The sequence below is a fragment of the Oryctolagus cuniculus genome, chromosome 18 (genome assembly GCF_051225735.1).
Source record: "Oryctolagus cuniculus isolate XC-2025 breed Fujian yellow rabbit chromosome 18, ASM5122573v1, whole genome shotgun sequence".
NCBI lineage: Eukaryota > Metazoa > Chordata > Mammalia > Lagomorpha > Leporidae > Oryctolagus > Oryctolagus cuniculus.
The window spans coordinates 72,461,239-72,488,424 of NC_142884.1; the positions used below are offsets into that span (position 1 = coordinate 72,461,239).

At 42.8% G+C, this 27,186-nt stretch overlaps 1 long non-coding RNA gene across 8 annotated transcripts in view; it reads right to left on the bottom strand.

The window, feature by feature from the left end:
* Positions 1-27,186, bottom strand: part of LOC149121028 (uncharacterized) — a 398,949-nt gene that overhangs the window by 312,137 nt on the left and 59,626 nt on the right. For 4 of the 8 annotated variants that reach the window (XR_016225502.1, XR_016225501.1, XR_016225506.1 and 1 more), the window contains one exon: positions 4,000-4,084. The exons of the other annotated variants lie outside the window; for them this stretch is intronic. This is a non-coding gene — a long non-coding RNA (uncharacterized LOC149121028). The remainder of the gene's footprint in view (positions 1-3,999; positions 4,085-27,186) is intronic. 8 annotated transcript variants of the gene reach the window in all.

Sequence of the window (27,186 nt, forward strand, 5' to 3'; positions counted from 1 at the left end):
TGTCTGGGAGGTGGGCCAAGAGGTAGGTCTGTAGGTGACTGGGAGGAAGGTAGGTCTTGCAAGAGAGCTGGTTACATAAGCTGAGCATGCTTCCTGTCTGTCTGCTTCCTAGCTCATGTGATCCATCCTCCCCACAAGCACTGCCATTGCCAGGCTCCTTCAGATGCCAGACTCCTGAGGCTGCCCTCCGAACCTCCAGACTGTGGGCCAAAATAAAACCTCTTCCTTCATAAGTCCCTTCTCTCAGGTGTTTTAAAATAAGGAAAAGCTGACTAAAACACCATCCTTGGCCTAGGATACATTTCTACTAGTAGTCTCCAGCAAACAAGAAAAATGGTGTAATGAAAGCATTGCAGGAAATAACTCATCTCCCCCCACACAACCCCCAACACACAGTGCAGTGTTACTTTTGAATCTTTGGCATGGATTGGATCCTTCAACTTGATCAAAGTCCCACCCATACTTCTAGACAAGGGATCTTCCAAAACTCATGGAAAATGGTGTGATGAAAAAAAAACTATGCATGGATTTCAAAATATTTACACTAAAATAAACTGATCTTTTTTTTAATTAATTTTTTTTCGTTTTTTGACAGGCAGAGTTGACAGTGAGAGAGAGAGACAGAGAGAAAGGTCTTCCTTTGCCGTTGGTTTACCCTCCAATGGCCGCCACAGCCGGCGCACCGCGCTGATCCGAAGGCAGGAGCCAGGTGCTTCTCCTGGTCTCCCATGGGGTGCCGGGCCCAAGCACTTGGGCTGTCCTCCACTGCACTCCCTGGCCACAGCAGAGAGCTGGCCTGAAAGAGGGGCAACCGGGACAGAATCCGGCGCCCTGACCAGGACTAGAACCCGGTGTGCTGGCACCGCAAGGCAGAGGATTAGCCTAGTGAGCCGCGGCGCTGGCTAAACTGATCTTTTAATTCAATTTTCTACAAATGTTTAAGGTACACCTGCATACCCCTAAGCCCACATACATATTCAAAGCAGAGTATGACTTTACTATTCCTAAAAGTTCAGGTTTGCCCTAAGGGAGGAGCTAGAAGTTAGGGGAGATCAGAACAAAAGCTGTCTCTGAATACTAGCCCTGGTGGCCACCAAACCCTCCACCCCAGTAGGGAATGCTTCTTTTAAATAAAAGAACTAATTATACTCCTCTGACCAGGATGATAACAACAACAACAACACAAAAACCCTACCTCTTTCTGAAAGAAAGCCAGTCACTGCTTTTAATAAACTGGCTACAAAGATGAAACAGGCAGACAACAACAACAAAGAAGATATTATTAACATAATTTTATGTAATTGGATAGAGGGGTAATATTTATTTTAATATTACAGAGGAAACATCCCACAATGCAGACCCCTGGATTAATTCTTTATATCTTTGGACTGCACTTATCAAATAAAACTGTACTTATGGAAAAAGCGAACACATAAATCTTGCCTCATTGTCAGCTGGCAACTCCTAGCAAGGGCTAATTGTATTATATATCTTCTGCAGCCTTGCCTAGTGGTTGCCAGGTCCAGATGCATTATTATTTATTACATGAACAAATGCAATTTTCTTTTTGGAATCTGAGTTTAAAATTCCATGAAGGCCTAAAATGTGTCCATCTCCCAGGCAGGAGGGAAGACTACAACTCCAGTGAGTGTCATCTGCTGCAGGAGTTTCCCAGGAAGAGAAACATCTGGTTGCCTTGAGAGATACCCCGCTAGATCTGCAATGAGTGTTCTGTGAAGGGCCCTTTGGATGGAGGTCGCGTTCTTCTAACCTTCCTCTCCGAAACGCCCCCTTCTCCGTTAGGCTTTGCTACAGCTTTGCAAGAAGTCAGAACCCACATCTGACTCAGCCCTGTTTGTGGGCATGGTCACTGTGCACCCAAGTGCTACATTCTGCATAAGGAGTGTTTCCAACAGTTTGTGGGAAACAGAATTAAGAAATGTTTGTTTTGGTACCAAAAGATTTTCTGGTTTTTTTTTTTTACACTGTCTTTTTTGTGGGTTTTTTGAAGACCCCCTCATATATATAATTTCAACATTTTCTGTGCCAAAATAAATGCATTTTAATTACATTTTCCATGAGTGTTTTAAAGTGCCCTCATACTAGTGTCTTATTCTCACTCTGCATATCCATTCCTTCATGTAGGACCAGACTAAGCCCCACACTGAAGGCTGACTGATAACCTTTGTTACCCATTTGTCACAAGGCCCAGAAACAGCACCCAGCTGCAGGCCGGGGCAATGTCACTCTTCCTTGCTCTCTGCCAGCATTCTCCACCTACTAACGGGATGGAGTCTTGTTCCAGAGCCTAGGTCAGTTCAGCCATGCTAGAAAACTGGATTTCTGCCCTCACACTGAGGTTTGGGGACAAATATCAGTTACAGTAATTTGGGATATCGTTGCTACCAAACTTTGTGTATAGATCTCCCTTTGAAAATTCCAAGGGAGAATGGGTAGAAAAATGGAACACAATTTGGACAACACTAGTCTCCTGATTAAAGGCTGTTTAATGACAAGAATACTAACACGGAGCTATGTCACTGCTGTGGTTCAACTAAACACATTTTGGACACTGCTAGGCACTGGGCTCTAGGTTAGGGATGGCTCCTACAGCCATCACAGCCACCCTGGGATGCACTAACTGCAGCCCAGCTCTTCTTTAGGATGGTGAGAATGAGACTCAGACGTTTCATAGCTATCACAGAGGTGGGACTTGAATCTTGACTTCTCCACCTCCTTCCTGAGAATCTTTCACAATACCACAGTCATTCCTGGAAGGAGTCAGCCCCAGGTGGGAGACAGTGAGTCTAGATCACTATGGCATTTTAAAACACTAAATTTCTTTTCTACCAAGTCAAGAACTGGTGAAAAAAAAACAAAGACATAATACTGCCCAGAATTCTCCACCCACTCAACAGGTGTACTGCAATGAGTATTCTGCTGGGGGAGGATCATGCCCCTTCGTTCCTTCATTGGCCCAATTAAAATCTCATCAATCACAAAAACAAACCAAGATGGGAGAGAGAGAAGGGGGAAGGAGAGTGAGTGAGTGAGTGAGTGAGTGTGAGAGAGGAACATACCACCAGTATGAACAGTCAGCTGATCTATTCTCTGCACTAATGTTAAAATTGCCCAAATGACTGTTTTTCCAAGGTGACCACATCCCCCAGAGAATGTATAACTTGCACCTCCTTCAGTTCTGGAAAAAATATTCTCCCTGGTCCTTTAAGTCATGGATTTCAGCAGAAAAATATATACCCAAGTTGAGATGTGTTTTTAATGCGTGTATGGAAGGAACTTCTTTCTGGTTTCCAGTAGGCAGTGTATATTCAAATAAAGGTTTGGAATAAAGGGATAGGAAAAATAAAAAATTTTTGTTGTTGCTTACCACAGTCTAGTTTCTGGACATAACTTGTTCCATGGGAAGCAATGATCTATTATTTGGACAAAATTCACAGATAATTTCTGCAAAATGCAGAGGACACACAGAGAGCAACCACAGCACAACAATCAGTTACATAATTAAAGTGAGACACAAGACCACATAGCAAACCTAAAATGACATCACTTTCATGGCTCCCAAATTTAGAGAGCTTCTCAGACAAGCCATTACTAAGTTCTCTGGAATTGAAAAGTTCCTTGGGCCTTGCTCCATTTCATTCATAAAAATATTATCAGTGAATGAAATTTCCACCCAATGCAACTATACATTCCTTTTCATACTACATTAAATCAAATCACTGTTCAACTCAACTTTTCCCTTGGAATACTGGGGGATATTAATGTGTTATCACAGCCCTAGGGACCTAAGTACACATTGCTGACCTTCTTAGGATAAGGAGGATGGAAACTCCCATCTATTAGCCAACTACATTGGCTAGGTTAGTGACATGCAAAAGAATGGTTAGAATCTCATCCAAAGAATCAAAACTGTCTCTATTATTTCTGGGACCTTGTGCAAAATCAACATAGGGGATCTCTTGCTAGAAGATCACTTACAGCTTTAATATGGCAAGAGTGGTCGCCTTCTGTACATGGGGCCCCAAGTAACTGGTCAAGTCATATGTCCATGTGGCTGGTCCCACTGAAAAATATTAACAAGGTGTTGTGTTAGATCTCTGAGAATGTTCTAAGACAGCATGTATCAGGGGAATATTTTCTTTATGATAACTTGTCTTTTTAGGGTCTTTCATGGTGTGGGAGAGCCACTAGAGTGGCCTTTGTCCCTCTGACCTAAGGAACAAATGAAAAGACATGTCCAAAGATGCCACATCTTAGCCCCAGAGTATTTGCTTTCTGAGGGTACAAGGAAGAAAGAGATGATGACTGCAAGTCAGCTGATGCAAAAAAAGGAAGAGCAACAGAAGGAAGAGAATACATTGCTGAGTCTTACAAGGAACTGACCTAACCTCCCCATCAAGCACAGTGAGTGGGCACAGAGTGCGGTGGACAGACTTAATCAGTAGACTATTCCATGAAGCTTCAAGAGAGAAAAGCAGTAGAAACAGGTTTTTTCTTTAATAGAGAACAAGACAAGGAATTAAAAGTATCTAGGACATTCGCAAGTCACACCTAAGCTCCACCTGCAGCTTGGATAAAGCACAATTTAAGCAGCAGCACAGAGCTACAGTGGGGATCAAATTCTAAGGAAAAACTTAGAATAAAAATGAAAGAAACAATAAGGTAGGGATTCCTAAATCTATTTTGGCCCTGTAAATTTAGTAAGAGGTAACCCTTCTTCTAGTTGAGTAGCATACAAGTTCCAAGGCTGAACAATCAAGCAATTTAGCATATTTACATTTTTTAAAGATTTTTTTTTATTTATTTGAAAGGCAGATTTACAGAGAGAGAGAGAGAGAGAGAGAGGTCTTCCATCTGCTGGCTGACTCCGCAAATGGCCACAGCAGCTGGAGCTGAGCCGTCCGGAAGTCAGGAGCTTCTTCCAGGTCTCCCATGTGGGTGCAAGGGCCCAAGGACTTGGGCCATCTTCTACTGCTTTCCCAGGCCATAGCAGAGAGCTGGTTCAGAAGTGGAGCAACCGGGACTAGAACTGGCAGGCACATGAGATGCCAGTGCTGCAGGCAGTGGCTTTACCCACTATGCCACAGTGCCGGCCCCACTATTTGCATTTTTACCACATGTATTTTTACTTTATCTATTTTAAGTAAATGTATGGTAAACTTTATGTAATAAAAAATGGCCATTACAAAGAAGTCACAGTATTATCTCTGAACTTCTAGTACCCTGGACAAACCAAAAAAACAACAACAACAACAACAACAACAACAACAAAAAAACAAAACCACAGCACACAAGATGCAAACATAAAGAAGAAAAATTAAAATATTAGGGGAAAAAAGAGAAGGGGAATTAAAACACGGTGACCAATAACTCAATCAAAGCCCCTCTTTCTTCTTTAGGGGCCAGGTGGGAAAGGCAATCTTTTTCTAGAGGGTTTTTTTTCAACTGTCCCCTTAAGTTCAACTCCCAACTCAGATGTGCTGACATATTACTGTCTCATTTCCCAGGAGGGACATCTAAGGAAGGTGCCATCCATTCATTTCAAGCAGCTGCTGAGTATGATCGCCTCTGCATTTGTTTGGAAATAACATCTCACCCCTTGATATTTAACAGGGTTGGGGGTGGAGGTTGTATTGCAAGAACTTCTCTTTTCCCCAAAAAATGTATACTTTGACATTTAACCAAATTAACAAACATTAATTGCACATAAAATCCACTTTGCTGAATTGCAATGAGCCATTTAACCCTATGGACCAATCCACCAGAGAGTTTATAGGAGGAGAAGCCGAGTTGGCAGTTCTCAAACATTAAGACACTCGGCTGCCTACAATCAAGCTCCTTCGAGGTCAGAGAAAGCTATGTTGCAGAAAAAGAACGTGAGTCCAAATTAGCAATTTGGCAGCATTCTTCAAAAAGAAAAATGTAACCTCAGGACTTTCCCAGTGCTCTCAATTCAGTCTTCCAGGGTGTGTCGATGGGCTGTAATCTTACTTGCTCCTGGCACAACAGAGTTCTCTCCCCATACCTTCCCCTTCCTTGCATATGTAAATATAAAATTTAAGGAAACTTTTTTTCCAGGTTCAATTTTTTTTGGGGGGGAGCAGATCTCTTTCCAGCTAATTGCTGATTTTCTCTTAGCCCAAGGCTATGACACTGTCTGTCACATCATTTTCCTCACCAGCACTTCCACATCACAGAATTCACCTCTTACTGCCTTCTCCAAGAAAGGAGGGAGTCACAGGACTCCACCTCAGCCTCCTCTCCCAGGGAGTGGGTCCTAGGCACAGGTGACCCACAACTGAACCACAACTATTTGTTTTGTCTGCCAGTGGGACAGGCCATCAGGCCCCTCAGGCAGAGCATGGGCCATATCTGTTTTATTTTCCATTCTTGTAAATTTTTTTATATTAGATGCTCAATAAAAGTTTTATGAATCAAAGAGTGATAAGGTGTGATGACTTTTTTTTTTTTTCAAAACATCTCTTCGAATACACGGTGAGTTCCAAAGCAATCACATATAGTGGGCAGGATCAACGCGTACACAGCCATTGCTGACGTACTGCATGCTTATCCTGATAATAGCTTTCTTTTTGCGCATACCCCAACGAGGGGCAGTGCAATGCACAGCCGGAGTCCTGGGCTTTGGAAGTCAGCCTTCTGAAATGTAGCTACTGGGGCACCCTTACCTCCCTTCTTCAGACAGAAGGAAGCAGAGGATCAATGGTCCATCTTCTAAAGTATGGAAACTATTGCTAAGTTTGTCCTGTTCAGGTTTCTTTGCTTGTTAGAAAACTTCAAAATTTCTTGATATCAGGGAAATATTAGTGGAAAATATCTCTTCTCCACCTCCAGGAGAGAATGCAGACATATCCAGACAGTGGAAAACAGGGTAGACAAAGCAGAATTAAAAACAAAATGCACTAAAGAGGATCAACAACACAATATACAAAGGAATTATGTAAATGTAATCTTTATGCAGCTCTGTGGGTAAATAACAGCCTCAAAATATATAAAAGGCAAACCATTAAAATAGAAATAGACAAAAGAAGTTTGGGAGATTTGAATTTGCCAATTATAGAATTGTCTGTAGCCAAAAATCCCTCACAGAAATGCCAAAGAGACTAACCAATTTAGTCTTTTTTTTTTTTTTTTAACAGGCAGAGTGGACAGTGAGAGAGAGAGAGACAAAGGTCTTCCTTTGCCATTGGTTCACCCTCCAATGGCCGCTGCGGCAGGCGCACCGTGCTGATCCGATGGCAGGAGCCAGGTATTTTATCCTGGTCTCCCACGGGGTGCAGGGCCCAAGCACTTGGGCCATCCTCCACTGCACTCCTGGGCCACAGCAGAGAGCTGGCCTGGAAGAGGGGCAACTGGGACAGAATCCGGTGCCCCGACCGGGACTAGAACCCTGTGTGCCGGCGAGCAAAGGCAGAGGATTAGCCTATTGAGTCACGGCGCCTGCCCCAATTTAGTCTTTAATAACTCGACAGATAGCAAACAAAATGAAGTATAAATTAATGATTTTATAAAGATTGGGAGCGATTAAAATTAAATGAAGATACAGAACATCTTAATTAATATGTAGGATTATTTAAAAGGAATATAATAGTTTTGTGCCTTGTTTATAAAGAATATCTTTATTTTCTAATGTCCCTATTATATCTACAAAAACTGATCATCAAAAAAAAGTTCTGAAAGCCCAAGTCTTCAAAACACTATGGTTTAACAGCAAGCAGTAAGATCAGAAATACAGAGCAACAGATTAAAGCAAAAAGGTACAATAATTTTGAGTAAGCCCACCTTTAAATTTCTCATGGGTCAGACAAAGATTAAAATTATAATTTGCAGTTCTAAGTAAATGGGGTTATACAATATATATATAATGCCAGTATATGATACATAAATCCAAGGACGATATACCAAACACTGTAGTCTGAAGTTACTTCATAGCTTTAAGTCTTTTATGTGCTTACACATATAAAGGTACTTCAGAAACTTCATGAAAATGGAATTAAAAGATAAGCTTAGGGATGGCTCAAAATTTGTTTGAAATCCATGCAGAGACTTTTCACAATATGCATTTTCACAAGAGATTTTAAGACCCTTTGTATGCACTCATTTAAAAATATTTATACTAAAACTTTAACCTTTTTTTGTTTGTTTGTTTGTTTGACAGGCAGAATGGACAGAGAGAGAGAGAGGGAGAGAGAAAGGTCTTCCTTTTACCTTTGGTTCACCCTCCAATGGCCACCGCGGCCGGCACACTGTGGCCGGCGCACCGCGCTGATCCGATGGCAGGAGCCAGGTGCTTCTCCTGGTCTCCCATGGGGTGCAGGGCCCAAGCACTTGGGCCATCCTCCAATGCACTCTCTGGCCACAGCAGAGAGCTGGCCTGGAAGAGGGGCAACCAGGACAGAATCCGGCGCCCCGACCGGGACTAGAACCCGGTGTGCTGGTGCCACAAGGCGGAGGATTAGCCTAGTGGGCCGCGGCCCTGGCCAAAACTTTAACCTTTTTTTTTTAAAAAAACATGTTATTTATTTATTTGAGAAGTAGAAAAACAAGAGAAAGACAGGAAGAGGGCCCATCTGCTGGTTCACTCCCCAGTGTCCCTAACAGCCAGGGTTGGGATGGGCCAAAGCCAAGAGCTTGGAACTTTCCCACGTTGAGGGTAGGAGTTCACTGCTGTCTCCCAGGGTATGCACCAGCAGCAAACTGCAGTCAGCAGCCAGAGCTTGGATTCAACCTGGGTATCCAGATGTGGGCATGGGCTTCTTACTTTCTAGGCTCAGGCCATAAAATCAGTGAAGAAGGAAAACTATACACAATGGTAACCTAGAAAATTAAGAAAAATAAAAGGCACATAACTAATCAATATATCTAAGAGATGATATTTTTATGTAGGGTAGAAAATAAAATGGGCTCAGGGCTGGTGCTGTGGCATAGTGAGTAAAGCCACCACCTGCAGAGCTGGCATCCCATATGGGCGCCAGTTTGTGTCCCAGCTGCTCCACTTCCAATCCAGCTCTCTGCTATGGCCTAGGAAAGCAGTAGAAGATGGCCCAAGTTCTTGGGCCCCTGCACCCACGTGGGTGATCCGAAAGAAGCTCCTGGCTCCTGGCTTCAGATCAGCACATACGGCCATTGCAGCCGTATGCGGAGTGAACCACGGGATGGAAGACCTCTCTTTCTCTCTTTCTGCCTCTCCTTCTGTGTGTAACTCCGACTTTCAAGCAAATAAATGTATCTTCAAAAAAAAAGAAAGAAAAGAAAAAGAAAAAGGGCTCAAGAAATTCCTCCCGAATAAAGGGTGGGTGTAGGTGATGAAATACAAAAGTATAATGTATGTACAAGAAGCAGGGCTGTGTTTTTTTTTTTTTTTAAGAGAATAAAAGACCAAACTCAACTAATTAATTTGAAGAATCACAGCAAAATGTTAAAACATTTTCTATGAGGTTATTAAAATCGACCCATCTGCCTAGATCAGTAACTATTTATTTGGGTACAATTAAAAAAAGTTTCATACAAAGACTTATGTAAAATGGCCCTTGGTCTAGCAGTTGAGTAGACAAGTTATTTCAAGTATTAACTAATTTTTACACTATATAACCCTATCCAGAACATATAAAGAAGATAGATAATTCTATTTGTTTGAAGAAGTTAATTTGACTGTAAGCTGAAATACTCCAAACTACAATCACTCTCACTTGGGAATACAGATCTAACAATTCTAAATAACACATTTTATCACAATTAATCCAGTCATGTATTTAAATGGTGTTACCTACCAAGGAGAGCATTATAACATCATAAAAGTATCATTTATCATTTAGCAATGAGTCCATGCATAGATTTATCCTCTTCAATGTGCCAAAGGAAAATCATTTTTATCTCAAAGCAGCTAAAAACACATTTGAAAAAATTAAGCATCAAACACTAGTAGCATTTTATCTAAATATTTTCTTAGTACTATAAATATTATCTCTCTGTATGGCCTGAATAATGTTACCCAAAAACTAGAATCAAAAATCTCACCTGAAACCTCAAAACACAACCATACTTGGATAAAGGGCCTCTGCAGGTATGACTAAGGCAAAGATGTAGAGGAGATCACACCAGATGTGGCTGGGCACTAAATCCTGTGACAGCGTCCTTTTAAGAGACAGAGATGGACACAGAGAAGAAGGTCACGTGAAGGTGGAGACAGAGACTGGGGTGATGCGGCTACATCACAAAGTATACCTAGCATCACAGGCAACCACCTGGTGCTGGGAGAGAGGCCAGGGACAGTTCCTCCCTCAGTAGCTCCAGAAGACACCAGCCCTCCTGGCTCTTGGATTTTAGATTTGGGGCCTCCACAGACTTGAAAGAACAAATGTGTGCTGTTTTAAGGCATCCAGTTTGCATTACTTTTAGGGAAATTCCAGGAAACACCGTCTTAAACCACAAGCCAATGCCACGGACAATAATTACTAAAGAATTAGAATAACTGAGAGTTTGGGCTGCTGAGAAGAAGCCTCATGGCAACCTCTGATTGCATGTAACCGTCTCTAGCAGTGCCCAAGTCAAAAGTCTGCAAACCAGGAGGAGAGGGAGGCAGGTGCAAGAGACGCCAGTCGACAACGACGTTACCTTGCTGACTGTCACTGCACCTCCGCCCATAACCACTCTGCTGCACCTGAAAAAACTGAGGCTTGGAAACCTTGAGACCCTGATCATATAGGGGCTGGCCAGTCAATGGGAAGGTGGCTACCATTCATGTCAAACTGTCTGGTTCAGGTGCTCTGGTCTTCCTGCTACACCACGCCCACTCCTGGTCAGAATGAGGTGCCTCATTCCAGGTTTCCTATCAATGACTATTTGCTTCCCACCAATTCCAGTAACTTAGAACTCCCCCAGAACAGGATACTGCTTTTATCTCTGTACCCATAGAAATTACCACAATAAATGTACTGAATTCATCAATGAATAAATCACTGGTGGAAAGGAAAAGGAGGGGAGGGCGAATGGTGGGAGGGGAGGAAAGGGAAGGGAGCATGTTAGGAGGGGAGGGAAGAGAAGAAGGGGAGGGAATAGTCGGAGGGGAGGGAAGGGGGAAGGGAAGGGAAAGAGGAAAAGAGAGGGAAGACGGAGGGAAGAGAGAGAAGACAAAGCAAATTAGGAAGAGACACAAGGGCAATCCACACTTCCCTATAAAACAGCTCATTCTCCTCCCAGACTTGGTGGCAGGCTTCTTCTGTTAGCATGCCTGGTGCCAACTGAATAAATACCCATGTCCTCACTGCGGGACCTATGGATATGTTCCCTTACACAGCCAAAGGGACTTGGCTGATGTGATTAAGGTGAGATCGTTGAGGTCAGGAGATTATTCTGGATTATTTGGATGGGCCCAAGGCAACCACAATGGTCTTTACAAGATGGAGAAGGACGACAACCTGACTTCACCTAAGAGAAAAAGGCACTGTAATTACAGAGGCAGAAATTAGGTTACTGGGGCCACCACCAAGGAACACTGGCCTCCAGACCCACAGGAGTGACAAATAGATCCTCCCCTGAACCTTCTTGACGGGGACAGCTCTGCAGACACCTTCATTTCAGCCTGGCAGCAGAAATTCTAAACATCCGACCTTAACTGTGAAGGAATAATGTGTGCTGTATTAAGTCATTAACGTTGTGGCCATTTGTTACTGCAGCTGTCAGAACTGAATATACAGCCTCACCTGTCAAACATCACCAAGCCCCAAGTCCTGGCTCAACAGAGCCCTGGATGCAGACTCACCTCAGAGCCAATAGAAATTCTAAGAACACATTAAAAATAGTCATGAGCAGAGAAGGAGAGAGAGAGTGGGAAGGAGAGAGAAAATGGATTGATTCATACTGCACAAAGCTCTTCAGTATACTACCATTTTAACCCTTTAAGTACTCTCGTGTGAGTACAAAAGTTCCTGGAGTAATCTTCCCAATTTATTAATGAAACAGCAGAGGTTCTAGGAAGTGACACAGTACAGAAAAATGAGTATTTGATGTTTATGGAGCACCTATTGAAATATTTACTCTTTTCTCTCTAAAAATCATCTACTATAATCCTCAAAATTACTTTGATAAACTCCATTTCCATTTTATGGAACTGAGGTCCAAAATTACAGACTGAATATCCCTTATCTGAAATGTTTGGGGACAGAAGTGCTTTGAATTTCAGAAGTTTTCAGATTTTACAATATTTGCATATATGTAATGAGATGTCTTGAGGATTAGATTCAAGTCTAAATCCAAAATTCACTTACATTTTATGCTTACTTTATATACATAGGCTGAAAATAACACTATACAATATTTTAGTGTATCATGTTGCTGCATAAGATGCTTTGGATGTTAGAACATTTAGCTTTCACTGTTTTGGATTACAGATTCTGACATTACCTGCCTGAGATCAACCATGTGCTAACAAAGACTCAAACATGCTTATGAGCCCATCCTCCTACCCTCTAGACTAGAATCATCCAGAAATGAAGCCAGGGACTGGACACAAAACTGATAGCAGCTGGCAGTGCTGTTCCTGAAACCACAGCTCTTAAAAAGCAAAGTTAACAGGCAGACATCAGTGTGAATCCTGAATACCTTACTTCTTATGTAAGCCTCAACTTGCTCAAGTTCTCTTGAGCTGCCCTTTTCTAATTTATAAGAGATAATAAAAATTTCAATACAGAAATCTCATGAAGATTAAATGAGAATGGATCAAAAGAGCACTTAACTTAATGCCTGGCACATAGTAGGTGCTCAACAAACATTGGTTTCTTTGTTTTCTGGATATTCTGAATATCACAGGTGAGACTCAAGAAATGACAATTCTGGTCAATTATGCCATTTATATTCTTCTGACTGTGGTAAAATTACACTTTAAAAATCATCAGGTAAATTCCTCTAAGTCTATTGAAGGCCAGAGAGGCAACTCACACACCAAAGCAAGAGGTTAGAAAGAATGCACAAGGTAGATTATTATTATCGTGTTAGTTGTCCCATGACGAAGAATCACTGAGTTGTAGGCAGTGTTTCTGCACCACTCTCTCTCTGTTCATCAAGACAGTCAGGCCCAAGTGGCCTGCACCCACAAACACCAACGGGGACAGCTGAGCTTCAGGTACTGAGTGGTGAATTTCACAGGTTGCTTAGTGTACAGTTTTATTATTTTCCTAGAGGCCTCAAAGTATTGGGTATATTTCAAAAAGTCCAATAAATATTTGCCATTTAATAGAGGGCCATCATGTTTCATTGGTCGTTTTTTTCTCCCCTCCCCACCCCAAATACAAATCAAGTGAAATACTTAAGGTCTGATCTAAAGACCCAGGAGCTTATTAAAAAATGAGTCGGAATGAATTTGCTAGAAATTGCTGGGAGTATGGAAATAAGGCAACATTTAAGAATCCCCGAGTGGGGTGGAGAAGGAATGCTGTGTGTGATGACCTTTAGGGTAAGCAAGGACTAGTAACTTGAGTAGCTGAGAACCAGCTCCAAGAGACATGCAGGGGCAGGGAGGGTCCAGGGAGAGGCACCTCCAAGGTCAAAGGTGAGGGAGCAGGAAAGATTGTAAGGAAACCATGAGCTTTAGACTGCTGCCCTCAACACCCTCCAACACGTGCTCATACACCCTGAGTCAGCTCTCTGGTCACTGGGAGATATCTAATTAGCGATGTGTAGCTTACAGCCAACTCCCCGCCTTCCTGCTCTAACCAGCTGTTGAATACTCATTTGTACGGAGGTCCTTCAACTTCACAAGAACACTTCTGGTACTTATTCAGCAAACAAGGGGGCTCTAAGAAGCCCATCGAAAATGGAATCAAAGGACGTTTATTTGTTACAAATCTTTTTTGGCATAGTACGTTTGTTCCGTGAACTCCTTTAAGATTCTGTAAGTTTGTGGGTGCACATGCATATAAAGGCACAAAGACATCATGAAAATGAAATTAAAAGATAAGCTTATTTGGATGCAAAAAGTTTTTGAAATCTAGGCATTATTTTATAACATGAATTTTCCATGAACTTTTTGAAGCATCATCATATACATGGTAGTCTGTCTGTCTGTCTGTCTCTCCACACACCCACCCACACACACACCCTGGGATAATTTAGAATGACCATACCCATACATATATACGTACATACATACATACATCTAGATGACACTTTGTAGTCCCTGGGATAAAATGGTAAGCAAAAATAGACAGTCACTCCCACATTAAATCTGATATTTCACTTGAGTTCCACCTGCATGTCTCAGCTCTCACTGAGCATTCCTCTTGTGAACCATGCCACTTTCCTTCCTTTCATTTTTATTCTCCTTAACCCTCCAACTCCAGCCTTTGCAGCTATGAACCTGATCATATCGCCCCACTTAGAAATCCATGCTTCCCTACTGCCTACAGGACAAAGTCTCAGCTCCTTTTCAGGATGTGTAGATAAGGAGGGGCTTTTCTTCTTCTCCTTTCAGCCTCATCTTGACCTCATCTTTTCCTTCCAGGCACTACATGACCTCTTTGAGCAACACCAACAGAGACTTACAGCCCCCAGGATGGAACGTTGGAGAAACTCCCTCAATGTGGCACTTCCATCCAACATTTTAAACTAGACCACATTGTGACGTCTTACGGTATTCCTACCTGCTCTAGGTATTGGACGCTTTCTTAAAATGATCTTTTAATGGATTTCCTTCTATGTTGGAAATACTCAAAATGCTATCTATACCTCACAAGCTGTATCCTGCAGCTTGCACAAAAATTTGCTGAAGAGTAAGCTGTGTTGGATTCTGCACTTGGTTTGGAGGCTACAGTGTAATTACATACCCTCTCCCAGTTCAACCATAACCACCCTTCCATGCATCTCTCAGGGTGCTGAAGTCAGACAGGCTGTGCCTCCCTGTCTTTTTAAAATGGTTTTCTTTCTTTTTTAAAAAATTTATTTATCAAAAGGCAGAGTAACAGAGAGGCAGAGGCAGAGAGAGAGGAAGAGAGAGAGAGATTCTTCCATCCACTGATTCACTTCCCAAATGGCCACGACAGCCAAACCTGGGCCAATCTAAAGCCAGGAGCCTGGAGTTTCTTCCAGGTCTCCCATATGGGTACAGGAGTCCAAGGACCTGGAGCATCTTCTCCTGCTTTCCCAGGCCATAGCAGAGGGATGAATCCAAAGTGGAGCAGCCGGGACTCGAACCAGCGCCCACATAGGATGCTGGCACTGCAGGTGGCGGCTTTACCTGCTACACCACAGCAAGGGCCCCGTGCCTCTCTTTTTGGTTAATACGCCTAACATAGTGAGAATGGTTGACCCTATCCTCCTTAAGACTGGGATCCTCCTCTCCCTCTGGCTTTTACTTTATTGATGCCTGGCAGTGAGCCCATGGCCTTTGTGTAAATTACCCATTCCTTTTAAGGTAGAGAATTACTTTTTCATTTCCCCTGAATAACTAGGGAGCTTATCTTTCATTAGAGTAAAATGTGCTACTCTGTTGTTCATCTCAATCTTCCAGAATCTGGAATTCTGGATGGTTCCTCCCCCACTAAGGCACATCCTGCCCTCAGTGCAGAGATAAACTCCCTAGCACCAACATCAGAGAGGACTTGGAACTCAATCATGGAAATGCACACTTGTTGTTTGGGCCTGCTCCATTCACACTCTCTTTGCTTCTGTTAACTGGACACTTCCTCCCTGCAAGGAACCTATCCTATTGAGTTTAGCTGAGTAGAATTCTGCCATGACTCCCCCCAAAAAACAAAGAATTAAGGAGGCGACCCAGTATGAACAATCTCTTTGCTCCATTCTCCTAGCTGAAGATGCAGGCTTGGGATGCAGTCCAGTCTATCCTATCCTACAGCCCTATATTAATCTAACCCATGCATAAAGCATGACACAGATAAAGTGATCAGCAGGTGTAACTTACCTCCCTCTGGTTTATTCAACCACTTTTAATGGGGTCAGATCTGATATAACGACCACATGATCTAACTTGGAATTTACCCATCACCCTTCAAACTCAACTGCTTAGACTAGAATCACCCTAGATTTTCCCCATAATTTGAACAGATCTCTTTAGTCTGCTTGACTTAACATTTTCAGGCCAATTTTAAAGCCACCCAATCCTTTACTGAGCCAGACTCTGGCCTGGCCTCCTCCTCAGATCCTCAGGAGGTCCCAGCAAGTCAGCTGCCCTCACCTACAGTGAAGCTGTTTGTAGCAGAGAAGGCTAAATGCAGAATCCACTCAGCACCTTGAGCACTGTTTATTCAGGACAAACAGCAGAGGCAGCCTTAAGGCAGAATCTGTCATTCAAACTGTATTTAGGAAATTCCACTTTCATGGCCTCTGTACTACACCAGAAGCAGGTTACTGGCCCTTGACTGCATGGTGAGAAAAAACAGAAGGCTTTTAAGACAGCTATTATGTGTGGAAAAGTTTAAAAAAATGTTGAAATCAGTCATGAAAGACCCAAATATTTCCTGTTGTTGAATCCAAGACATGTATATGTGCAATGGGAATAAAGTTATTAAAAACATTTTTTCACTGTTTATTTAAGACCTATCATGCAGCTTGGCTCTGTATGAAGAAATGAGAAGGCGAGCCAATTATGTCCTTAAGCAGGAGGCTGGAGGATAAAGAAAATGGCCTTAGGTTAAAAGCCACATCTGCTGGTGACCTTGGACATATCTGCTGTGTTTAGAATATGGGCTGTCCCCTCTGAAGCTCATGCTGGAATTATTCCCCAAGGTGAGGTATTGAGAGGATGGAAACTTAATCTGAATGTGGTATACAGAGGTGGGGCCTCTGGGAGGGATTAGGACTAGATAAAGTCGTCAGGGTGCAGCTCGCATGACTGAATACTGGCGGCTTTATAAGAAGAGGGAGAGAAACCAGAACACGCACACACCCACACTCCCTGTCTCTCACTATGAGATGCCTTGGGCCAACTCAGGATCCTGCCAGAAAAATGGCCATCCAGAGATGAGCTCTCTCAACCTTAAACCTGAACCATGAGCCAAAATAAAACTCTTCTTTATAACTTACGCAGTCTGTAGTATTGCGTGCTTAGCAACAGAAAGGCAGACAGGACACTGTCCTACGTGTCCATGGCTTCTATCTGTCTGCAAGATCTGGAAGACACTCAGGCAAGTTTCTGAGGAGGAGTAGCTTTGTCAGTGGAAGTAAGGAAATACAGCCTCTGTGATGTGCTCACCAAAAAATTCTTCTTTCCTGCATGAAACTGCTTTGTTCTGTCAACTTCTGTTAGGTGGGATATCGGTACAGTTCTGAGCTTAGCATCAGACCTAGATTTGAGTGTCCATTTTGCTACATACCTCTTACACTCGCTGTCACTATAGACAATCTGGCTAATCACTCTGAATCCTGGCATGCGCAGTGCTAATGTGGGAACCACTAATGTGTCGAGTCCTTGTGAGGATTACATGAGATCTTGCATGTGAAATGCTTGCATGAATCTGGGTCACGGTGGGAGCTCTGTGAATGTCAGCTACAAGGGTATGTGGCTTGTAAAGATTAAGTCTATGATTGTTCTTCATAACTTTGCTTCCCCCTCACTCTCTGCACAGAAGAGTTCAATAAGAGTGTCTCTACACAGGCCTATTGTCTCCAAGAGGAGACACCAGAAAGCTCTTGATGTTACAGCAGATGAGAAAAATCAATTTCCCCAGTCATGGCGACAAATGGTAACATGTGACCCTCTGAAGAGTTGGAGGCTCTCTTTAGTTCGACCAGCAGGCAAGTCCTGCAAACGCTCCCCCCCACCCTCTCTCTCGGGACTGCAGATTCAGATGGGAAATCTCATGAGACAAGAACCTCAGGAGACTTGGGGTCTTTCCTATTTTGAATGAGGCCAGAAATACCCCAGGAAGAGATGACCTCTGTCAGGACATCCCCTAGTGGGCCATGAGTGGAGATTAGGAGTGGAAAGCAGAAGCATGACACACCCATAGGGGTGAAGTTGGGGGAACTTGTTTAAAGTTCAAATATTTAATTTTGTCCTGATTTTGTTCAAGGCTAAGGGGTCAAGTCATTTCTTATTTTATCCAAATCAGCTCAGTAACCTCTAGAGAGAAGGCAATAGTGCTGCTTTAATATTTCCAAAACCTTTTACTAAATCAATGTCTTCAGATGATCTGACTCTTTTTAGCTATTTTATGCAGAGATTGGGTTTGATCTGATTCAAAAGTTGCCTTGGGACTTAGGACTGTCTCCAACAGTCATTTTAACAGGAAATGTTTGCTTCAAGGTTGTGTGCACATGACACTGGTCTCCAAAACCAACCCAAGGCTTCTCACTAGTGGGCATAGCCAGTATTTCTCTCTTGAGGGATTCAGCTGTCTTGTATCTCATGAAACAGTGGGACAGATGGGAAAAGCCTCATCAGCTCTCACAAGAATCTCCATCTGGGACACGAGTCCAGGCAAAGTTTCTAAGGAAGTGACATTTGAGCAGAGACCTGAAGGATGAGTGGACATTAAGTCAGCACAGCAGGAGCATGTATCCCTGAAAAGCGCACACAAGCATTTAAGAAGCCGGTAGCAGAGAGATGGAGTCCAAGAGGCAAGTACAATTCTTCCCTACTATAAGTTCAGGGTCCTTGTATTTGCAGCTTTAAATGGGCCTTGGTGGGATCAATTACTCTATATAAATGCTACAGATCAGTACTTTTCACAGTCAAAAAAATATCTTCCTCTTCGTTGTCCCTAGTAGTCTGCCTGGCAGGTTATAGCAGCTCAGAAAATGTGGAGATAGGGAATTCAATAATCTACCTCCTCACCAATTGTCTAACCTACGACATGCAATAATAGAGCAAAAACTGAGCTGATAGTCAAGCATCTTGATTTTCATGATCAATTCAAATAACTCTTCCATTCACTGAGAACATGCACCATCAGATATCCGACTCTCACTTTCTTCACGGCACTGACAAATGTTTTCAGTTACAACTTTTGTTGAAAGTATTTATAGGGTTGGTGCTGGGTTTTGACTCGATGCCATTAAGGTATCCACAAAGACTGACAATGTCATCAGCTTGTATACTTGAACTAGAGGAGAAGAGGAAACCTGGGTCCAGTATTTCCTACAAAAGTAATAACATATGCTGGTATATAAGAACAGGTATATTTTAACAGTGGAGCTCTGGAATCATTGATATTTAGATTCAGCTCTTGGCTCCATCACAATCTTTATGACAGAGGCAGCTTTCTTTTCTTCCCTATGCCCAGGAGTCCTTATTTGCAAGGGTTTTGGTAGTATCTCTTAAAAATTACAATGATTTAATGGGATAATACAAACCTAGCCCTTGGCATAGTAGTTGGTTTGTAGTAAGTTCTCCCATAAACAGAAGTCAACATGTTTGAAAAAATAGTGACAGTTCATGCAAGGGTCTAGAGATCACTTAGTCAAACATTCTCCCATGTAGAGCTGCCTCTTTTGAGAGATTGCTATGCAACAACTTGCCTTCTAAATGTGTGTCATTATTTACAGCTCTTATGGAGCCCTATAAGCTGCATATTATTATCTTCATTTTTTGATAATACTGGAAGGTCACGTGAGCAATATTAAGTGACTTGCTTAAGCCCACTATTAGTCTGTTGCTGAAACAGATTTTATTCTAGCTGTGCCTGTCTTCAAAATCTATGTGATTTCTCTATACTATGCTGCTTCCATAGGCATGAAAATCCAGAGAGAGGGACTAAGTTACTCAAGGTTAAAAGAAATTAAGACAGGTACAACTCAAATCTTTAAATTTTGTGCTAGGATAGTTTCCAGCCCTCCATGTCTCAGATAGATTTAGATCATCTCTATTTGGGATATTTGCATGTCCAAATGAGATACCTGTTAATGTGTTAACCAATAACAGGATTTGAAGACTCCTGTTAAGTGGAACAGGGCTCAGTAAACGCTTTTTGATTATCCAGAGGTATGAATTACAACTGTGGGTTTTCCCCACTAGCTCCACACATCTAAGATTCCCAGTACTACTTTTTTTTTTTTTTTTGACAGGCAGAATGGACAGTGTGAGAGAGAGACAGAGAGAAAGGTCTTCCTTTGCCATTGGTTCACCCTCCAATAGCCGCCGTGGCCAGTGCGCGGGGGCCGGCACACCACGCTGATCCGATGGCAGGAGCCAGGTACTTATCCTGGTCTCCCATGGGGTGCAGGGCCCAAGTACTTGGGCCATCCTCCACTGTACTTCCCTGGCCACAGCAGAGAGCTGGCCTGAAAGAGGGGCAACCGGGACAGAATCCGGCGCCCTGACCGGGACTAGAACCCAGTGTGCCGGCGCCGCAAGGCGGAGGATTAGCCTAGTGAGCCGCGGCGCCGGACCCCCAGTACTACTTCTAATCCTGCTGGTCCCCAGATTTCTGCCTCAGTTTCCATATTTTGGGAAGAAAAATCATAATACTTCACTATGAAAATTAAGTCATCTGTGAAGTGTAACAACACAAGGGTTGTAGCCATGTTTAGATGCCTTCCCTCCCTCCAGAGAGCAACCCTGTCATGCAGTTACATCTCAATCTCAGGACCAGGGAGGGCAGATGTTCATGAGAGTATGCCCTGACCTGTGAGCAACCCCAAACCTTGTTTATACCTGAAGAGATCCCTCTAACAGGGACTCTTCAACTATGGGTGGTGGTGCATTCAGCAACATTTAGCAAACATTAACCACTTCACTAGTGATTATTTCACACTGAGCTCAGTACTATGCCAATTAATCATTTGCAAAGGACTGTGAGTATGCCCGGCCAGCCATGCCTGACGAATGAGCACCACTCTCAGTTGCTTTTACAATTGAGTTGTGTGGAAAGAGGAGGACCAGGTTGCAGACCCTCATCCACTGACGAGTCTGTGTTCGTATCTGAATCTCTTCATTTGCCTTCAAGAAAACGTATATAGAGAGTGAGAGCACATTTCTAGCCAAGCTCAGCCAGCAAACAGCTGTGTGACCTTGTGCAAAGTTCCTATTTATTAAGAAGCAGAGTGGACACGGCCAGAAAGACCCGGCTTTGGATTCCAGCAGCTACGCTCTCAAGCTGTGGGCCTTGACCTCACAGGCGGGCTTCCCAATCCACTGCATCTCTGCATGTTTCTCTATATTCCACAGCAGGGTTATGCTTGTTTGAATGCTTATGACAGTGCGTTGGCTGGTTTCTTTGCCATGAACTATCATTTGGCGTAGTGGCTTAAATCAACACAACTTTACTGGCTTAAAACCCAATACCCTGGAGCTCCTGAAGTCAGAAATCAAAATGAATCTCACGGGGATAAAACTGCAGCATCAGCTCAAATCAGGCCCTCTGCAGGCTCCATGGGAGAATCCATCTCCTGGCCTTTTACAGCTTCTGCAGGCCAAACTTGTTCCTTGGCACTGGCCGCTTGCTCCATCTTCAAAGCATATCATACCAATCTCTGCAGCTTTGCCCCCATTTCTCCTTCTCTGATTTTTCAGAGAATCCTAAAGATTACGTTAGGCCCACCCACAACCCAAAGAATTCTCCATACTCAAGGTTTTCACTGTCACATCAGCTACTATTTTCAGAGGTTCTGGGATTAGAATATGAACATCTTTGGGAAGGGCAAGGGGACACTATTCTGCCTACTGCCTTCTTGCAGATCAAATTTCATGACACTCATCCAGGGAAACACATTATGATTGCCATTGGAAAGTCACTTTAATGACAGCAAGGAAACAGAAGGCAAAGAAGTTAGAGCGGAAGGAAATAATTTCACTGGGCCAAGTTAAGCAAGCTGAACCAATCGATACTGGGCTTCCATCTGTGAAATGCGCATGACAATTTTACCAATCACATAGATTTGCTGTGGGGACTAGATGAGATGATACCTACAAAGCACTTGGCGGAGTATCTAGCACATTATGGAGATATTAAGAATTTTAGCCCAAATGCCCTTTCTTTGTGATTACTACCACACTCATGCAAAAATAAAAAGCGCTGTTTGAGGAGGCTCAGGGATAAGTGCCACTGAGACTTACTGACCTGATGCAGCATCCCACATTAACTCTCAAGGGGACCTTGCACATGCCTCTTGCCAAACCTAACTGTACCTTTCTAAATTTTATATCATCAGTAACAGAGATGGAAATTTAGATCCCACCAGGTATTTTACCCCAGCATATTCACCACAGCTTTCTACCCTGAGTGTTCCTTCTCTCTACTCAGAAGAGACTGAGGGTCACAGCAGGCAAGCACAAAGCCAAGTCACCAAGAAGTGACGACAGCCATTTTCCCAGCTCCAATCTCCATGCAATCTCCAGGGTACCATGCTGCATGAAGGTGTTTGGTTGTTTTTTTGTTTTGTTTTGTTTTGCTTTTGCCATGTACCACATTGTTATGACTTAGAAAACAAGGAAAGAAGAATCCAACAGAAATTAACAGGTGAGTCAATTTCAAAACAGCAGAAAAGTAATGTATGAAAGGACTGATCACAATTTTTTTTATTACTAACATTTTCTTTCAAGTTGGAGTTGGGATGACATGGGTTAGAGTCCTGGTTCCCTTGACTTCTCTGGGTCTCAGGGCTGGTTCCCACTCTGGTAAAGCCCCAAGTTACTGTCATTTGGGCACAGATGTGGAAGTGAATGTGACTGATGTGTGGAAGATTAGTGAGGGAAGGTTTGTTTGGATTAATCCTTCTAAAACTCTTGCTTTTAAGTGAAAACAAAGATAGAGTCTGACAGGCTTGGCTTAAGCTAAGCCCGGTTATCCTTCCATCTTCTTGCCCATATTTTCTAGGAGCATTTATTAGAGGAGATAAATATTTAGGTCTCAAGAAATCATACTCAGTTTCTCTGGGGCCTTCTCACTTTAGCTGGATATGAAAAGCTACAGTTTGGGAGGTGCATCATAAATCCAGTGACAGCTATTCTGAAACTGATTGGAGACACTTTCAAACCTAATTAAAGTGGTTTTGCTTTTTGAATTTCCTCCAGGTATCCATTTATTGCCTGGGCTAGAAACTAATTTGTAGCAAGATTTGGAATCTAGGCCTATGTACTGGAAAGTTTTTTATATGTGATTAAGCTGAACCATTTAGTTTAATACTAGAGAAGTAATTTGAAATAAAAGAAATTGTATTCCATATTTGAAAAATAAAATACTCTGACTAAAAATTGAATTAAATTACATAAAAACATATTTTCCAAAACCTACTATCTATTTCAGGTATTTTCTGAGCATGGACTTGGAAATATTCTCTTTACAATAATGTGTTCAACAATAAGCCCAGTTCCTTCCTACACTGAAGAGTTAAAATTGTATATGTGCGGGTATAAAAAGTTAAGCTTAAGCTTACAGGTTTAAACCTTCCTGGTGCAGCCGTGAAAATAAGACAGAGTGAAGTAGCACCTTGACAGTAGGGACTCCATTTTGGAGCACTTGAGACTGCATTCTGGGAAAGCACCCGCCCCCCCCCCCCCCACCGTGAGACTCTGGTCTGAAACTATGATCTCAAATAGTCGGACAATAGCAGTGCACTACATCACCCTTGGCAACGCACAAAAACCCCCTAGCATGATTGCTCAAGCTTAAAAGTAAAAAGGTTGCACCTGGGTTACCTGGGCTAATAATAAAGATATAATTTGTCTATGTCTTAAGATCATAATTGCTGATTGTAAGACTTTAGCAACCACTTAACAACCGTGTATTCTCTTCCCCTTCCCGGTTTTGCGGTTTTTGCCTTTATAAACCCTAACCTTTGGTTATTCGGGGCTGCTCTGTTCATGTATGATCAGACAGCCCCAGCATGCTGGATAATCAATAAAGCTTCCCCTTGCTGTTTGCATAAGAGATGTCTCTTGGTGACGTTTTTCGGGCAGTCGACTCTAACACACGAACTGCATGCCCTTCTCATTCTCTCCTTTCTAATCTCATGCTGAATTTCTCTTGCTGTGTCACTGTGAAGCACAAATGTGATGTTGTGAAGAATTTAGCACAGTGCCTTCTATGTAGAAGACATCCACTAAATCATCAGCACCTGTCTTCAACATAATCATCGTTGCCATCCTCATCATCGTTTATCTAGAGATCTCTTCTAGCAAGGAGATCACATTTAAAAACCAAAGGATCCCTAATTGAGGGATAAAATCTGTGTCTAACAAAAGCTTTCCTTGAGTATCCAAAGCCACTGTTATCTGAATCTGGCTATATCTTTGATATAAATGAAGAAATGAGGCATAGGGACGTGAGGCATTAAGGACATTGCTCAGAAATATCTCCTTAAGATCAATTGAGTATATACTAAGTAAAGATTTCAACAGTTTGCACCCACACAGAAACACAAAGTGTAAAGTACTGTTTGAGTACTAGTTATAGCATTAATTCACATTGTACAACACATTAAGGACAGAGATCTTACATGGGATCCTACATGGCACAGTGACTCCTGTTGTTGACTTAACAATTGACACTCTTGTTTATGGTGTCAGTAATTACCCGAGGCTCTTGTCATGAGCTGCCAAGGCTATGGAAGCCTTTTGAGTTTGCCAACTCCGATATTATTTAGACAAGGCCATGGTCAAAGTGGAAGTTCTCTTCTCCCTTCAGAGAAAGGTACCTCCTTCTTTGATGGCCTGTTCTTTCCGCTGGGATCTCACTCACAGAGATCTTTCATTTAGGCCATTGAAAATTAATCTTGATGTGAATGGGATGGGAGAGGGAGTGGGAGATAGGATGGTTGCGGGTGGAGGGAGGTTATGGTGGGGGGAAGCTGCTATAATCCAAAAGTTCTATTTTGGAAATTTATATTTATTAAATAAAAGTTAAAAAAAGAAATATCTACTTAATTTTTATCCCATCCAATCAGCCCAATCACTGCCTCCTAAGAAAAACTTTCCGAATCCCTGGACAGCATCAACTCTTCCTGGTGTGTTATCTGTTACCATCAACCACTTTTTCCCCTTATAATCTTTCCCACAATTACACGTTTAATCCTTATTTCTATCATCCTTTGATTACTATCTATTCCCCCAATAACACTGCTAGGTTTTGCTGTCCATAATACCCACTCTCTAGCACATACAGGGCTCAGTAATTAACTGTTGAATGAATAAATGAAACAATAAATGGATGAATCAAAAAGATCCACATAACAAGGGTTGGCAAGGCTATAGCGGCATTAGAAGTGTTACAGATTTCTGGTGTTATTGTAAAATGGTGCAGACACTTTGGAAAATAGATCGGGCAGTTCTTCAAAGCATTACACACAGAGTTATCATATGACCTAACATTTCTACTGCTAGCTGTATATCCCACAAGATGAAAACACATGTTTGGGGCTAGCACTGTGGTGCAGCAGGTTAACACCCTAGCCTGAAGCGCCAGCATCCCATATAGGTGCCTGTTCGAGTCCCGGCTGTTCCACTTCCCATCCAGCTCTCTGCTATGGCCTGGGAAGGCAGTAGATGATGGCCCAAGACCTTGGGCCACTGCACCTGCATAGGAGACCCAAAAGAAGCTCCTGGCTCCTGGCTTTGGATCAGCGCAGCTCCGGCCGTTGTGACCAATTGGGGAGTGAACCACTGGATGGAAGACATATCTCTCTCTCTCTCTCTCTCTCTCTCTCTCTCTGCCTCTCCTCTCTTGGTGTAACTCTGAATTTCAAATAAATAAATAAATCTTAAAGAAAACACATGTTCCCACATACACCTGTACATCAGTGTTCATGCCAGCATTGTACACAACATCCCAAAACTAGAAAATTCTCCAATGCCCATAAACTAATGAATGGACTACATATATATATATATATATATATATATATATATATATATATATAAATCCATGCAATGGAACGTTATTCAACAGTTAAAAGATAATGAAGAATCGGCCGGCGCCACGGCTCACTAGGCTAATCCTCCACCTTGCGGCACCGGCACACCGGTCGGGGTCCCAGATTCTGTCCCGGTTGCCCCTCTTCCAGGCCAGCTCTCTGCTGTGGCCAGGGAGTGCAGTGGAGGATGGCCCAAGTACTTGGGCCCTGCACCCCATGGGAGACCAGGATAAGTACCTGGCTCCTGCCATCGGATCAGTGCGGTGTGCTGGCCCCAGCGCGCCGGCCGCAGCGGCCATTGGAGGGTGAACCAACGGCAAAGGAAGACCTTTCTCTCTGTCTCTCTCACTGTCCACTCTGCCTGTCAAAAAAAAAAAAAAGATAATGAAGAACAGATACATGCTACAGCATGTATGAACCTTGATAATACTGTACTAGGTGAAATAAGCCAGTTATTAAAAAGTTCATGTTGGCTGGTGCTGCGGCTGAATAGGCTAATCCTCTTCCTGTGGTGCCGGCATCCCGGGTGCTAGTGCTGGTCCGAGTGCCGGATTCTGTCCCAGTTGCTCCTCTTCCAGGCCAGCTCTCTGCTATGGCCCGGGAGTGCAGTGGAGGATGGCCCAAGTCCTTGGGCCCTGCACCTGTGGGAAACCAGGAGAAGCACCTGGCTCCTGGCTTCGGATCAGCGTGGTGCGCTGGCCGCATCGCGCCGGCCGTAGTGGCCTGGGGGTGAAGCAACGAAAAAAGGAAGACCTTTCTCTCTGTCTCTCTCTCACTGTTCACTCTGCCTGTCAAAAAAAATTCATGTTCTATGCCTTCATTTATACAAAATGCCCATAATCGGCAAATATATCAAGTCAGAAAACTGATTTATGGATGCCAGAGGTATATGGAGAACAAAAATGGGGGAAGGGCTTTCTCTTTGGGGTGATAAAAATGTTCTGGAATTAGATAGAGGAGATGGTTGCATGACCCTGTAAATATACTGAAAATAACAAAGAAAGAAAATGCATTGAATTATATATTCTAAGGTTATGTATTTGAGCACAGCGGCAATACTCCATGATACTACTATTATGGGTACGTGCTGCTGCACATTTGTATCAAATACCCAACACACAACACCAACACAGAACCCCAGTGTCAACAATGGACTCTGGGTGATTATGAGGTATCCTTGTGGGTTCACCAATTGTAACAAATGTGCCCTTTGATAGGGGATATTGATCATGGTGCAGGCTGTATAGGGGCAAGAGGTATATAGGAAGTCCCTGCGTCTTTCACTCAGTCTGTTGTGAGTCTAAAACAATATAGTCTTCTTCCTAAAATGGTGACTATTATGATATG